This window comes from Cucumis melo, chromosome 10 (genome assembly GCF_025177605.1).
Source record: "Cucumis melo cultivar AY chromosome 10, USDA_Cmelo_AY_1.0, whole genome shotgun sequence".
Taxonomy (NCBI): domain Eukaryota; kingdom Viridiplantae; phylum Streptophyta; class Magnoliopsida; order Cucurbitales; family Cucurbitaceae; genus Cucumis; species Cucumis melo.
The window spans coordinates 11,797,440-11,813,178 of NC_066866.1; the positions used below are offsets into that span (position 1 = coordinate 11,797,440).

General features: G+C 34.8%; 1 long non-coding RNA gene across 12 annotated transcripts in view; it reads left to right on the plus strand.

The window, feature by feature from the left end:
- Positions 1-15,739, plus strand: part of LOC127151244 (uncharacterized) — a 70,411-nt gene that overhangs the window by 53,355 nt on the left and 1,317 nt on the right. Inside the window, exons 1-11 of one of the 12 annotated variants that reach the window (XR_007824032.1) lie at positions 5,628-5,866; positions 5,973-6,057; positions 6,144-6,243; positions 7,344-7,410; positions 11,767-11,895; positions 12,001-12,223; positions 12,328-12,520; positions 12,610-12,800; positions 12,895-13,249; positions 13,354-13,391; positions 14,068-14,481. This is a non-coding gene — a long non-coding RNA (uncharacterized LOC127151244). Of the gene's footprint in view, positions 1-5,627; positions 5,867-5,965; positions 6,058-6,132; positions 6,244-7,343; positions 7,411-11,766; positions 11,896-12,000; positions 12,224-12,307; positions 12,521-12,609; positions 12,801-12,894; positions 13,250-13,353; positions 13,503-14,067; positions 14,482-15,739 lie in introns of those variants that run through there. The other 11 variants (XR_007824029.1, XR_007824031.1, XR_007824035.1 and 8 more) reach the window with 11 other exon arrangements.

Genomic DNA, 15,739 nt, shown 5'->3' on the forward strand with positions numbered 1-15,739 from the left:
CTGGAGAATATAATTAAGCTCATACTGTCAAAGTTTAGCTGACATCCCATAGTATCTGTACAGGAAATGGAAAGCTCAGCAGTTGCGTTCAGTTCCATAAACAAAAGCAAGAAGAGACATATTCCATAATTGTAGCCAAAATAAATATTGAGAGAAACTAGTCAGTAGCTTGTTCCTTTTTTTATATATCTAAAAGCAACAAAAATATCAAGGACCTACTATTTGAAAAAAGATATCAAGGGTCTGCCTTTGACACCTACAACGACAATATCAGCATCAAGAGCCTTGCCATCTTTGAGGTTGACTTGCTTCACCTAAAAGATTCGCTTCATGAATCATTTGAAGAACAACTGAATATCAAAATTTCAATTTCTAGAGTTAAGGGAACATACGTATATATTAAACCTAAAAGGATAAAACCACACTCAAGTGCTTTAACACAAAAGAAAATCCCTAACCTCGGATGAAACTATGTTCTCCAATTTCGTATGGAAAAAAAGGATTGAAGTATTGAAAATGAGATTTCACAGCAAGAATGAGAAGAAAGAACATTGATGAAGTCGTGAAAGAGTGTGAAAAGTTATTTAGCGGCTAGTGGTCGACGAAAAGGCTAGGAACGGTGGTAGCGAGGGCTGGGCACGAACGCGCAAACGTGAGGAATGAGGACTGTGAACGAACAACGAACGAGCACAACAGTGACAGACGCGGCGATGGCTGGACACGAGGGACGACGATTGTGTGCGCGGTGACTATTCGTCGGAGAAGAGGTTGAAAATGAGATTGAGAAGAGATGGAAGAAATTGATAAGGAGAGGGAAGAAATCATGTGGCAAGGGATCGTGAGAAATAAAATAGTAAAGTAAGAGAGAAGGTACTTAAGTTCTTTAAAAATAAAAATAAAATTAACTATACCTTTAATGTCGGTTTTAAACCGACATTAAAGCTCTCTCTTTAACATCGGTTTTAAACCGGCATTAAACATTCGCATTTCAAAAAGCGACATTAAAGCTCCATTTTCATTTTTTCCAACCGACATTAAAGGGCATATTTCTTCTAGTGGTCGTTCATCTCCTTCATGTTTTCTGGTGCGTTCACATTTTTTTCATCTCCTATATTATGCCAAGTTAACATTCTATATAACATTGTCTTTTTTTTTTATCAAACACACTAGAATATATTTTTGAAATGATTATTGCAATAGTATTTCAATTGATTTTGTCTCAAATTAGTAAAAGTTTGTTCGTTTGTAGAGGAATATAGTTGCAATTTATAACGATTATATTAAATCCACACAATGATTTTAATAAATTTAAATATCATTTCAAAACTTTTCCAGTATATGAAGTTGGTTTCGGTTTACATATTTGTTCATTATATATTGGGGCATATTATGTATAATACGTTACATTATATATATATATATATATATATATATATATATATATATATATATATTATTCTTTTCTAGGTATGACCAACATTGCAGTATATTTTAGTCCATGAGAAAGATGTCGTTTCAAGAGTTACACAATAGTTCATAAAAATTATGTTTTCTAAATTAACTATATATATTGTTCATAATTTTCGTTGAACTGCAGCTGAATATATTATATTCATGGGACAATATTATTCTTATATTTAATTTTTTTTAAATTAACAAATTATATTTTTCATATTATTCGTTGAAGTTAATCTGAAACTACATATTGAATATACGTTAGCATACAAAAAACTCGATATATACAGTATGTGAAACGAATATATTACATGGTATATTATTGGATCGAATTAGTTGGGTCTTTAGGATATAGGCCAGGTTATATATAGAATATTATTAAAGTTGCTTTATTTTATAATATGAGGTATATATATGTGAAATAATTAAATATACATGTGTATATATAAGAAAGTAAGTAAATTATATATCTTACTGTTGGAATTTATGTCCTAAAACTTGTAGTTTGTATTATATTCTATTCAATAAAGTAGTTATTAAAGAGTACTTATTAGTGAAAATAGAATATTATAGTCTTAAATCAAATAACTAAGATCCCGAGGCTATCTAGTGTAGACTTGAATTTTATGTATTGACATAAACGTAGATAAAGTTCGAGTATATAACCCAAACAGTCTATAGTGTATGATAAGGTTAGGCGCCTTATTCTAGGGACACTATGGATGCGACCCACTTTGTAATTAGTACAAACGATGTGATCCTGAATGGTTCATTTAGAGACATGAAATTCGAGTATCCAATGTAAAAAGTTTACATAAGACTAAACCATGAAATAGTCATTTTTGAGTTATAACATCGTTGACTGTTTAAAAACTGACTATTTCGATTATTGATGACCTAGATAACTTAATCTTAAATTTAAGCTCACTATGAACTTATGTTCACACAGAATTATCCTTAGATTTACATAGGTGAGAGCAACTCAACAACATTGGCCCAATAAGTCTCCCTTTTCAGGGGTAAGACTAGTTTGATAGCTAGGGGACATAAGGTACAAGACGAAATTCCTTCCTACCTACTTTAGGATTAGTAGATGGGTTATTCCCTCAAGGACTAAATCCAAGTCTTGAACAAGGACCCCCACCATCTCATTGACTCGAGAGGGATTTAGTTTATAGGTTAAACCTTAAACTAATTGTTTAATTGTGGATCTATGAGACTTAAGGAGCAAGATGTAATCTCGGGGGTAAAACAGTATTTTGATCCAACCGAGGTTATGAACAACTTGTGAATGATTAACTTACTGATCATAGTTATATCAGATAGACATAAATATATCTATAGTGAGAGTAGTGCAACTACGAAACTTTAGTGAAATGATCTGTTAGTTAATGAATGTTGATTAGCTCTGTAAACCCAAGATTCTCTCTTTGGATTCTTTGTTATTGTCATATAATATAGGAAGTTGAACTTAAGTTGTTGAAGAAAAATGACAATGTTTTGTGTTAAATATTTTATTTTTTAAAAAAAAAAGAGAGAAGGATAAAGAAAAATGCAAATAACATTATATATATTTGTTATTAAAAAGGAAATTAAAGAAAAAAAAGTGGAAAAGAAGAGAGGAAGTAAAAATGGGTCATTTGATATTTTTTCTCTCTCATTCTTCTTCTCCACCGCCAAGGATTCTTCTCCCATTTCTCATCTTTTTTTGGTTTTTCAACTTCAGAGTTGTGTTGAGGAAGGATTTGAGAAGATTGGAAGCAAAAAAATTCACAATTTGAAGGTTGAAGAAGATAGGAAACAACAAACTCAAGTTATTTTCTAGACATATTGAATTCACACAGACATCCTTTGGTTTTTTAGTTTGTTTGCACTTGTCAAGAGGAATTAAAAGGTGAATTTTATTTTGTTCGAAATTTTATTGAATTTCTAACAAGTTTTGTGAAGGAAGCATGAGCAAATTCTGATTGTAGATTGGCGTTTTTCGAAGAGGCATTCAGGTCATAAGTTTGGGTGCGAATTCGTGAAGGCTCCAATTTTCATGTTTTCTAGATCGTACAGAGGGAGTTAGAAGCTCTATTAGGTATGGTTCAAAGGCTTATAAAATTTCCTACAACTTTTATGAAAAAATCATAAGCCAAAAATGACTGGAAGTAAGCTTAATTTCAGGAGCAAGTCAATGGATAGCAAAAGACTCAATTTTCGACCATCTCTGTTTTGGGCCATTTCTATAGCAATCTGTTGAGAATCTCATTTTCATTTCTTCCAATAAGTTATAGAGGAGTTAAAAAGTAGAGAGTTTGATATCAAGTACATTAATTTTGATGAAGTATTGAGAAAGTTATGAATGTTTGAAGTTCAGTTATTAAATCTGGAAAATTCTGGGGAAATAGGAGAAATACTCTTTTACGTCTGAGTTTAGAATTGTTGAATGTCATCTTTTGTGCGTCATCAAAAGTAAGTATAGTGATACAAGACTATATAAGGTTTTGACGCTCGGTTTTGGTTTTTTTGATAGGCCAAGAATAAATAAGTCGAGTCTACATTCTAAGGAACTAACCTAAGGGTGTGAGTGACAAACATATTTAAAAAATAATTTCTAAATTGTTATCTATGATTGTGTTGCTATGTTTGAATCTGATTTTCTGAATAACATGTGATTTTCACAAATGGTTTCAAGCATAAGTTTCAAGCTTAGGTTTTATGATGAAATTTATATATGAGCACATTACTATTGTTTTTCTAAAGAGTAGTTGAAATAAGATAATTTTAAGCAAGTATTGTTTTAGATATTTAGTTTTTCACGAACAATCACTACAAGAAATCGAGGTTATCATGACACAAAAAAAGGCGTCGAAAGAACAAATATCGGGGAATACCCATTATCCCGATGCTAATTTACACACGTCGAAAAATACCAATTTTCCCAACGCCGTGATATAGACATCGAAAATAATAGCTTATCCCGACGCACCATGCAAGCATCGGAAACTATCAGTAGGAAATTATTGAACATTAATTGTGAGACAGATATTTCCGGCGCATCCTACATGGTGTCGGAGACTTCGTCGGAAGTAAAGGGATCTTCCGACGCTATTTGTGTGTGTCGGCAATAACGTCGGAAGTAAGGCGAGATCCCCGACGCCATTAGTTATTCATCGAGAACTGCATTGGGAGTAAGGGGATCTCTCGACGTTTTTGTGTTGTATTGAAAGTTCTCTTATAAATTGATATTTTAGTTCTGTGAAACACATAACCGAAATGAAAGAGAAAAGAAGCGACGAGAGATCGATTTTGACGGCGATCTAAGAGAAGAGAAGCATCCAACAGTCATCGTCGTTGCCCTCGTCGTGGTGAGTCTATTGTCGTCCCTCTCCCAGTCCACCACCGCACATTCGTAGTTGAGGTAAGTTTAAAATCCTAAATCTTAAAAAATGTTATTTTAGATTAGGTTTTTGTTTTTGAAAATTAGTTTTAGGATTTTAATGATGAATTAGTTGTAGGATATTATTTAGGAATAGATTTTGGTTTTTGAAATGAGAATTTTGAATGTGGGTTGAAGGGGGTATTTGAGAAATTAATTTGTAGAATTGAAATTTTGAATGTGTAGGTTGAATTTGAAGAGGGTGAGCGGGGTTTAGTTGAATATTTGAAGAGGGTGTGTTAAAAATTAGAGGGAGTTGGGGTTGAATTCAAATTTTGAAGGGGAGAAGGGGTTGAATTGAAATTTTGAGGGGGGTTGAATTGAAAATTTGAAGTGCGGGAGGGGGGTGAATTGAAATTTTGAAGTGAGGGATTATGGTTTAAAGTTTGAGGGGGGAGGGGGCAATGGTTATTATTGTGTTAAAAATTATGTAATATATGTTAAGATTCGTTTTGGCTATCCTGCAGTTATGGTAGCCTTTAGTTCACTTCTAATACTTTATTTTTTTAGTAGTTTTGAATAACTTTGTTGTAAACCCGATATTTTCTTGGTTTAATTTCTTTAAATGTGGAAAGAAAAAAAGAGAAAAAGAAAATAGAAATTAAGTGTAAATATATATATATATATATATTTATATATTAAATAGTTTTATTAAATAAAGTAAAGAAAAGAAAGAAAAGAAAGGATAAAAAGAAGAAAAGGAGAAGAAAATTTCATTTTTTCTTTTCTTCTTCTTCTTCTTCTTCTCTTCCCTTCACCGCCAAGATTTCGAAGACATCCAAGTTCCATTTTTTTTTCTTTTTCCTTCTTCAATTTGCAGAGAACTTCTAAGAGAGAGTTAGGAAGAAGAAGAGAAATTTTACTAGAATTTTTAGGTTGAAGAAGAGGAGGAGAACTCAAGCAAAGTGTATCAATGGCTGAATTTTAGTTCATTCTGCACATCACTGGTTTTTAATTTGGTTTGAACTCTTCAAAAAGAATTAAGAGGTGAGATTTACATTTACTGAAAGTTAACTCATTTTTAAACAAACTTTATGAAGAACGTTGGAGCAAATTCGGATATTCATTTGGTGCTTTTTGATGAAGAAAATAGGGCAGTTGGTTTTCAATCGAAATCAGGAGGTCTCTGGTTTTTCTTGTATTTCAGAGTGTATCGGTGGAGTTAGAATCTCTATTTGGTATGGTTGGAAAGCGTATTCAATTTACTACAACTTTCATGAAGAAATTATAAACCAAAAACGACTAAAAATTAGTTAACTTGTAGGGACAAGTTAAAGAGGTCGTGTGCGCGCGATTCTGGAAGTGGTTCTGTTTTGAGGGTTATCTGAGTTTATGCACGGGGAATCAGATTTACATGCCTTCAGGTAAGTTTTAGAGGATCTCAAAATGAAGATTTTAATATAAAGAACACTCATTTTGGTTAAGTATTGAGAAAGTTATAATCATTTGAAGTTTATGTTAGAAATCTGGAAATTTCAGAGAGTTGTTGAAATAGGATTTTATTTCTTAAGCTTTGTTTTCGTGAGCGTCATCTTTGGTGCGACATGTTATGTATATCTTTAGAAAACCAGAATGTTTAAAGTTCTAATACTCGGTTGGGTTGTTGGCAAGCCGAGAAGAATTAAATCGAGCTTATAGACCAAGGATCTAGCCCAAGACGGTGAGCGACAAAACCAACTTTGAAATATTTTTCATAACTGTTATTTTGATTGAATACGATAAATGTTTACTTACGAAGCTGTGAAAGGTATTTGAATTTCATGACTATTTTCAAGTATACATTTGGAGACTAGATTTCTTAAAGAAATTTATGCTAGCACGTAGATATTAAATGTTTGGAAAGTATTTAAACCACAATATTTTAAGCAAAGCATGAATTAGTATGAAGTTTTGTTTTAAGAACTACAATTTTCCACGAAAGAGCTGAGTAAAGTTCAAGCTTTGTGTAAAATTTATAAGGAGGCATGTTTTAATATTTAAAGATGATTTATGAAATTTTCATTAACTACATGACTGAGATCTTGAGCCTGAGGCTAGAGATTACCGTGTGCACACTAGTTAGATTCCGTTGTTGACGTTGAGTGTACTCCGTAACAACGATGCTGTCGTGAGTGCTGGGCGGGCCCCACTACGACAAAGTTGATAGGAGTGCTGGGCGGGCCCCACTACATCGTAGTGCTTGTAAACGTTGTTGTACTATGTGTACCCTACACAACGTAGATTCGTCATGTTAGTTAAAATGCTTCGATATACTTGATATGCCTTGCTAGATTTCAATGATGAACATGCTGAGTATTTAAGGAAGTTATTCTTACTACTACACATTTACATTTGCGACTTGTATAAACAGATTTATATGTGTAAAGTTTTCACGTGCTCTTATCTTTAAATTCATAGTTTTAAATTGAGTCACTCACTGAGCTTCATAGCTCACCCTTTCCAAAATGTTTTACCCATTTTCCAGGTAGAGATCGACTTCCCGGTGCCTGATAGACTGCCTTAGTCTGCGGAAGCTTCATTATCGATTGCCAGTACGTGTTTTGAGTTGGGCATAGAGTCTGTTATGTTGTGGTGTATATACACCCTTGTATGTTATAGATACTCCACAGTTTGTATAAGCTTTAGGAGCTGTAGTTGTGTAAATTTTGTTGGTTATATTTTGATTAAGGTGTCTTTAGGTTTACTCGTGAAATCGGTAAATTTTGAGGTACACTTCATGTATGTGTTTGACTAGCCTAGGATCCGCTGTGTTTTGTGGCATGTACAATAGTTTATATACTAGATTGGCAAGTTCATCACATGAAAGTTTTAAGCAGAGTCGACAGATACAGGTACAGAAAAGCGTTGTTCGTCGGCTTCACGCCATCTTTCGGTCTAAGGTAGCAGGTAGTCCGAGAGGGGGTGTGACATTTGTTATTGATTTGGGATGGTTATCCTGTATTTATGGTAGTCTTTTTTGTTTTGAATTTGTTTGTATTTTTTAGAGTTTGAAAGGGTGGTAGTAGAATAACTTGTAAGGTAGCGTTGTTGGAAGGGGTGGGTAGGATGCGAAGATTGAAGTTGTTTGTGGTTAATAATTAGGTTGTTCTAGCTATCCTGCAGTTACGGTCGCCTCTGTAGTTTGAAGTTAGTTTTAGTGAAAATTATGAGAGATTGTACATTTAGGGGAGTAAGTTTAGGATGTGAGAGGAGAGGGATATGTTTCTAATCAAACCTATTTATGTTTTAGGGACTTAAACGATGGACAAGGGTTGGATGAAACTTAAGAATAAGTTTTTTCTTGAGTGTAGAGAGGGAATTTGCCAAGTTTCACATTGATGCCTATGGACGAATAAAATGTCCATGCAAAAGATGTATGAAATTAAATTGAAACTCACTAGAGGGTGTGGAACGACATCTACTGACTATTGGAATATCTCCCTACTACACAGAATGAGTGTATCATGAAGATCAGTCATTAAGCTTTAAAGGTACTAAAAACTTTGAGGAAGGAACTAGTAGTAACCCTTTTGATGAAGGAACTAGTAGTAAGCAGTTTAATAAAGAAGATGACATATTTGGTATGCTGAATAATTTACAAGCCCTGATTAAACAAGATGAGGAAACGGAGGAACGTCGTTTGGAAGATGAAATATCGAGGAATATTGGGGTAGATATAGATAAAGATACAAAAAACATATTTCAGGACTTATTGAATGAAGCATGTAATGAGTTATACCCCGGTTGTTCTGAATTTTTGTCCTTAAATTTTTTAGTTAAGTTGATGCACGTGAAAGTTCTAAATGGTTGGAGTAACAAGTCGTTCGACATGTTGTTAGAACTCTTAAGAATAATGTTTCCAATGTGTAGTAGTACTATCCCTAGTTAATTTTATAAAGATAAACGAAAACTTCGTGACTTGGGCATGGGATATGAGACTATTCGCGCGTACAAGTACAATTGTGTATTGTACTGGAAAGAGTTTGCTGATTTACAACATTATCCTATATGTGGCGAGGCTTGGTACAAGGTTAATCATAATAGAGGGAAAAAATTCCACATAAGGTATTGCACCACTTTCCTTTGGTACTGAGATTACAATGCCTGTTTGTATAGCAAGAAAGGTTTGCTGACATGAGATGACATAGGGATAAATGTGTTGAGACATCCAACTGATGCAGAGGGATGGAAGCACTTTGATAATGAATTTCATGATTTTGCTTCTGATCCACGGAACGTGCATTTGGGGTTGGCTTCAGATGGATTTAACCCATTTGGTCAAATTAGTACCTTGTACATTATATGGTCTGTTGTGTTACTTTCTTACAATTTGCCACCATGGAAATGCATGAAAGAGAAAAATTTCTTCATGTCACTACTCATACCCGGTCCTAGATCTCCTGGTAGGGAAATCAATGTGTATCTCCAACCATTGATTGAGGAACTGAAAGAGTTATTGACTTTTGGGGTACGTACGTATGACTCTCTTATAGATCAGTTCTTTCAGTTACATGCAGCCTTGTTGGGGACGATTAATGACTTTCCGGCTTATGGTGACCTATGAGGGGAGTACAAAGGGGTATCAAGCATGTCCCATATGCATGGGTGATAGATTGTCGTTCGAGATACGAGGTCGAAAAACCTTCATGGGACATAGACGCTATCTTCCAGAGAACCATGTGTGACATAGAAGTAGGCTGCACGATGGAAAGGTAGAGCGTAAGGCTCCTCCAGTTGTGATGAATGGGCACGAAGTCTTAGAACAGCTAGATCAGTTGGAGTTTCCAGTTATGAGTAAACATCCTTCAATAAAAGATAAGAAAAGAAAGAGAGCTCTTAATTAGATGAAGAGAAGTAGTTTTTTTCAAACTTCCTTACTAGTCGAGATTACTGTTACATCACAAACTTGACGTAATGCACATTGAGAAGAATGTTTGTGACAATTTGGTTGGTACGTTGTTGAATATCGAAGGAAAAATCAAGGATGTCACAAATGCTCGGTTGGACCTATAAGATCTGAAGATAAGAAAGGATGTACACCTTATAGAAGTTGGTAATTGATTGGTCAAGCCACATGCGAGCTACACATTGACTAGCAGTGAAAGAGTTGAGTTTTGCAAATTCTTGAAATTAGTTAAGTTTCCCGATGGATTTGTTTCCAATATATCGCAATGTGTGCATGAAAGAGAGAAGAAAATATCAGGACTCAAAACGCACAATTGTCATGTTTATTACATCGACTGCTACCTATTGGTATTCGAGCACTTTTACTGAAAAACGTGTACACTGCTATTATCGAATTATGTAATTTTTTCGTGACTTGGGCGCCAGAATGATAAAAGTAAGTAATTAAGACAGATTGCAAGCAAACATCATAATCATACTTTGTAAGTTGGAAAGAATATTTCCACCTGCCTTCTTTAGCTTTATGGTACACGTAGCCGTTCACTTACCATATGAAACCAAGGTTACTAGTCTAGTTTCTTACAGTTAGATGTATCCCATTGAAAGAAGTCTATGTACTTTAAAAGAGTATGTTAGAAACAAAGCACGTCCTGAGGGGTCAATTGCAGAAGCGTATGTGATGAATGAATCGAGCACCTTTTGTTCGCATTACCTAAATGGTATAGAGACTCGATTCACAAGAGATGGGCGAAATAATGATATCATTGTAGAGGATGAGGTAATTGGTGAGTTTGAAATTTTCAAGCAGAAAGTACGACCCTTAGGTGCGTCAAGTCTTCATACTATATCACAGGAAGAGAAACGCCTTTTACATTGGTACATACTTAACAATGTAGACGAAATATCGGAGTATCTAAGTAAGCATTCCTTATCTTCGTCATTCTTAGGTATAGTTGTTAGTATTTGTTATACATTTATTGTTACACAAATTAAACTCATAATCATCCCCGTTAGGAAACATTTGAGGCTAATACGTCGACATGCTCAAAATGCTATGAATTTGTATAAAAGATATCAATGGGGATTCCCTGAATGGTTTCAAGCACAGGTATATAGCAAGTTTTCGTGTGACATGTATGCACCAACGTATTTAAGCACATGAATGTGTATAATTGTTGTCATATTCGTTTCAAGTTATAGAACTTCGTGATTCTGAAAATCTATCTTACAATTTCTTCTCACTTGCGATGGGACCATCATATGACGTTCGTTGTTACAATGGATGCATCATGGATAGGCTAAGATTTCAAACGTCAGAACTTGATTCCTGACGTACTACACAAAATGGTGAACTGATGGTCATTGGTGAAAGCAATGCAAGTGGAAGTGGAGCCAATAATTTCTACGGTGTTCTAGACGAAGTGTTGCACGTTTAATATCCGTTGGAAAGAAATGTCTGGCTATTCGAGTGTCAGTGGTATGACACGAACGTCAACAAAAGTCAAAGAATACACATTGAACTAGGCGACAAATCTCTTAACACGTCCCATTTTTAGTTCGTGGAGGAACCTGTAATTCTTGCGACACAAGCACATCAAGTTTTTTACTTAGATGACCCAAATTAAAAATCGTAGCAATTGGAAAGTTGTGCAAGTCGTCCAGAATAAGCGTATATGGGATGTGCCAGAAGTGGACGATGTTGAGAATGAGGACCTGAATATACTAGAATCGTTGTCAGCCATCGAGTGGATGAGCAAATCGAGGATGACACTCTATCCAGGACTGACATTGATCCCACAATCGTTGAAAGATCGGTTGTGCGTCATGTCACTGACGACTTCATCGACCATGTGGATGAACACTTGTCACATGCAAGCGAAACAAGCGACGACGACGAATTATAGTGATGAACCACCTACCCACATATTTATATAGTTTATATATTTCGATTCTAGCTATTTGTTCGTATTTGCTTATTGAATGTTTGTTTTCTATGTCCACAGGCATAATGTCATTCCCACGCACTAATTTCCTTGAGACGGATGCTATGTTCCTTGAGTTTACAGACGATTTAGATAACCTTGTGGGAGGGTCGTTGTTCGTAGACGACAATTCGAGAGAGTCTAATAATGGTATTTTAACTTAGGATTATTTCAAGTTTTTTTTCTAACATTATATGTTCTTATAATTTATTGAATAAGATCGTCTTCTCAACCATCTGCGACTCCGACTCCTAGGAGACGTGTGCAGTCTTGACTCTTAGAGTCAGAGCGCTACGTTGCAGTCAATGGGTGGATTCCAATGACAATCACCCCTGGCGTAGAAAAGCTTATTTCCCCACACGCCGTTCGCTTCAACCAAACGATAGGTGTGTGAGTGCGAAAGACATTTCCTGTCCGTTGCCTTAAGTATACAGATGTAGGTAGAAAATACATCGAGGTAATCAAGGGATACCTCCAGGTAATTCCACTACACATTTATGATTTCATTTGAAACATATTTAAGTTAACTAAGCTAATGTGTTGTTTTTGTAATGTGTAGCAGTTTTTTATGATTGATTTCAGTGATCAAGCAATGAATAGGTTTGTTGAGCAACAGATGCTCACCATCTTTAAAGAGTATCGGGACGACTGTCACAAACACTTCAAAAAATACAACGATGCTAAGAAGGTTCGTGCCAACCCAACAAACCTATTGGTGGGACGTGATAAGGATTGACACTTCCTCTATGACCACTACATGAGCTGTGCATTCAAGGTGAGCAACTGAACTCTTTGTCAAGGTTAATTATGATTTCAACTTTTAATATGTATAAGAAATAAATAAAATAATTGTTTTCATACAAGAGCAATCACGGATTAACAAGATTGTTAGACAGAAGCAGCCTTATAATCATAGTAGTGGATCAAAGTCGTTTCTACAACGACAGCATGAGCTCTTTGAGCAAAGAGAGGAGTTGGTCGATCATGTAGAGTTGTTCCAACAAACACACATTCGAGACGGAACGTTCGTGTCCCAGGCTGCGGAGGATGCACATGTAAATTATGCAACCAACACTTCTGCTTTCATTTGTCCTCTTTAATATATAATATATTTTTTACTTAATAAGATAGTTTTTAAATTTTTTGCAGCATCAAATGCTAGAACTCCAGTCTTAGCCTACCCTAGAAGGTAATTAGCCACTCTCTAGGGATGAGATATGCGAGACGGTGTTGGATAGACGACTAGACTACTTAAAAGGCTTTGGTTAGGGGCCCAAGCCGAAGGCCCGCAAGATGACAAGTGTGAGCAGTTCCACGACGTCATGTCCGCAATCCATAGTAGAACTTCAATTACAGGTAAGCTTGATCAAGATATGAAACAGATTGAAGAGCAGACAAGAAATCACGAAGTGTTATTTTCAGAAGTGGAACGAATGCGAAAGTTGATAGAAGATATGACTCGGGCACAGTAAAGACCACCACATGATGATCCCTAGCTTTTGTGGTATGTATACATGTTTTCATTATTCTTAAGTTTTTGAAATTATAGTATACTGTGATGATATGCATATATATGTACTAAACTTAGCTACTTTTGCATCATTGTAGAACCCGCTGTGTAGAGTGGATGAGGCTCGTTAGGAGATGTACGACTTTCTTTGCGCTTTTTTGTATTATGAACATTAAATTTTTTGTTGAATTTGTGTTTGTATTTTGTAATTTACTAATTTATTTTAATTTTTTTTAATTTAATTGAAAACGAGCGTGAATATTTTAGGAAATAGAGACTCGATTGAAAAACATTACAAGAAAATATTTTAGGAAAAAAAGAAAAATTACATATTTAAAATATAAAAAATACATATTAAAAATATTTTCCAACACATGGACGACGTCTGATATATACACGTTGGGAGTAGTTATTTTTTATGCACCAATGACGTCGAAAATGTCGACATCGAGGATTACTTACTTCCAACACATCAAGAATGTCGGTGAAGAAAACGTCGAAAGAAGGTTATTCCTGACGCCTTGTTGGTGACGCGTTGGGAAAAGGTCTCTCGACGCGTTTCTTTCAACAGTCTTCCCGACATTCCTTTCTACGTCAAGAATTTGTTTTCCAACGTCTTTTTCACTTCTGCCGATGTTTTTGTGCATCGGGAATCTCCCCACTTTTTGTAGTGAATCTGAGTAAGCTTGAGTTTTATGAAAGATAAAGATAGCAGACATGTTCTAATGTTTTAATATGACATCTTGAGATTTTTTGCTAACTACATGACTGAGATATTAAGCATGAGGTTATATGATACTGTGTGCACACAGGTTAGATTTCGTTGTTGGCTTTGAGTGTACTTCACAACAATGATGCTGTCGTGAGTGTTGGACGGGTTCCATTACGATAAAGACGATGAAAGTGCTGGGTGGACCCCATTACATCGTAGAGCTAGTAAACGTCGGTTGTACTGGGCATGTGCTACACAATGTAGATTTGTCATATTAGTTAATTTTTTTTATATGCTTGTTATGCCTTGCTAGATTTCAATGACGTACACACTGGGTATTTGAGAAAGTTGTTATTATTATTACTCTTATACGTTTATTTTTGCAAATTGATTAAACAGATTTATATATGTAAAGTTTTCATGTGTTCCGATCATTAAATTTACAGTTTTGAACTGAGTCGCTCACTAAACTTTATAGCTTACCCTTCCAAAATGGTTTTCCCACTTTCCAAGTAGAGATCAAGCTCCCGGTGCCTGATAGACTACGTTAGTTTGCTGAAGCTTCCATATCGATTACCAGTACGTAGTTGGAGTTGTATATAGAGTATATTTTGTTATGTTGTATATGTCTTTATAAGATATAGATACTCTACAGTTTATGTAAGCTCTAGGTGTGCGGTTGTTTAACATTTGTTGTTTATGTTTTTGGTTAAGGTGCCTCTGTTAGGTTTACATGCTAAATCGGTTATTTCAGGACTCCACGTCCTGTACGTCTATGATTAGTCTAGGTTTCGCTATGTTGTGTTGCATGTAAAATAGTTTATATACAAGATTAGAATGTTTATTAGGTTCAAGAGTTCAACAGAGTCGATATGTAAACCCTATATTTTCTTGGTTTAATTTCTTTAAATGTGGAAAAAGAAAAGAAAAGAAAATGGAAATTAAGTGTAAATATATATATATATATATATTTATATATTAAATAGTTTTATTAAATAAATTAAATAAAAGAAAGAAAAGAAAGGATAAAAAAAAGAAAAAGAGAAGAAAAATTCATTTTTTTTCTTTTCTTCTTCTTCTTCTCTTCCCTTCACTACCAAGAATTTTGAAGAAAAATTCTCATCCAACTTCCATTTATTTCCTTCTTCAATTTGTAGAGAACATTTAAGAGAGAGTTTGGAAGGAGAAGAGGAATTTTACTAGAATTGTGAGGTTGAAGAAGAGGAGGAGAACTCAAGCAAAGTGTATCCATGGCTGAATTTTGGTTCATTCTGCACATCACTGGTTTTTAATTCGATTTGAACTCTTCAAAAGGAATTAAGAGGTGAGGTTTACATTTACTGAAAGTTAACTCATTTTCAAACAAACTTTATGAAGAAAGTTGGAGCAAATTCGGATATTCATTGGGTGCTTTTTGATGAAGAAAATAGGGCAGTTGGTTTTCAATCGAAATCAGGAGGTCTCTGGTTTTTCTTGTATTTCAGAGTGTACAGGTGGAGTTAGGATCTCTATTTAGTATAGTTGGAAAGCTTATTCAATTTAATACAACTTTTATGAAGAAATCGTGAACCAAAAATGATTAAAAATCAGTTAAATTGTAGGGACAAGTTAAAGAGATCGTGTGCGCGCGATTCTGGAAGTGGTTCTGTTTTGAGGGTTATCTGAGTTTATGCACGGGGAATCAGATTTACATGCCTTCAGGTAAGTTTTAGAGGATCTCAAAATGAAGATTTTAATATAAAGAACACTCATTTTGGTTAAGTATTGAGAAA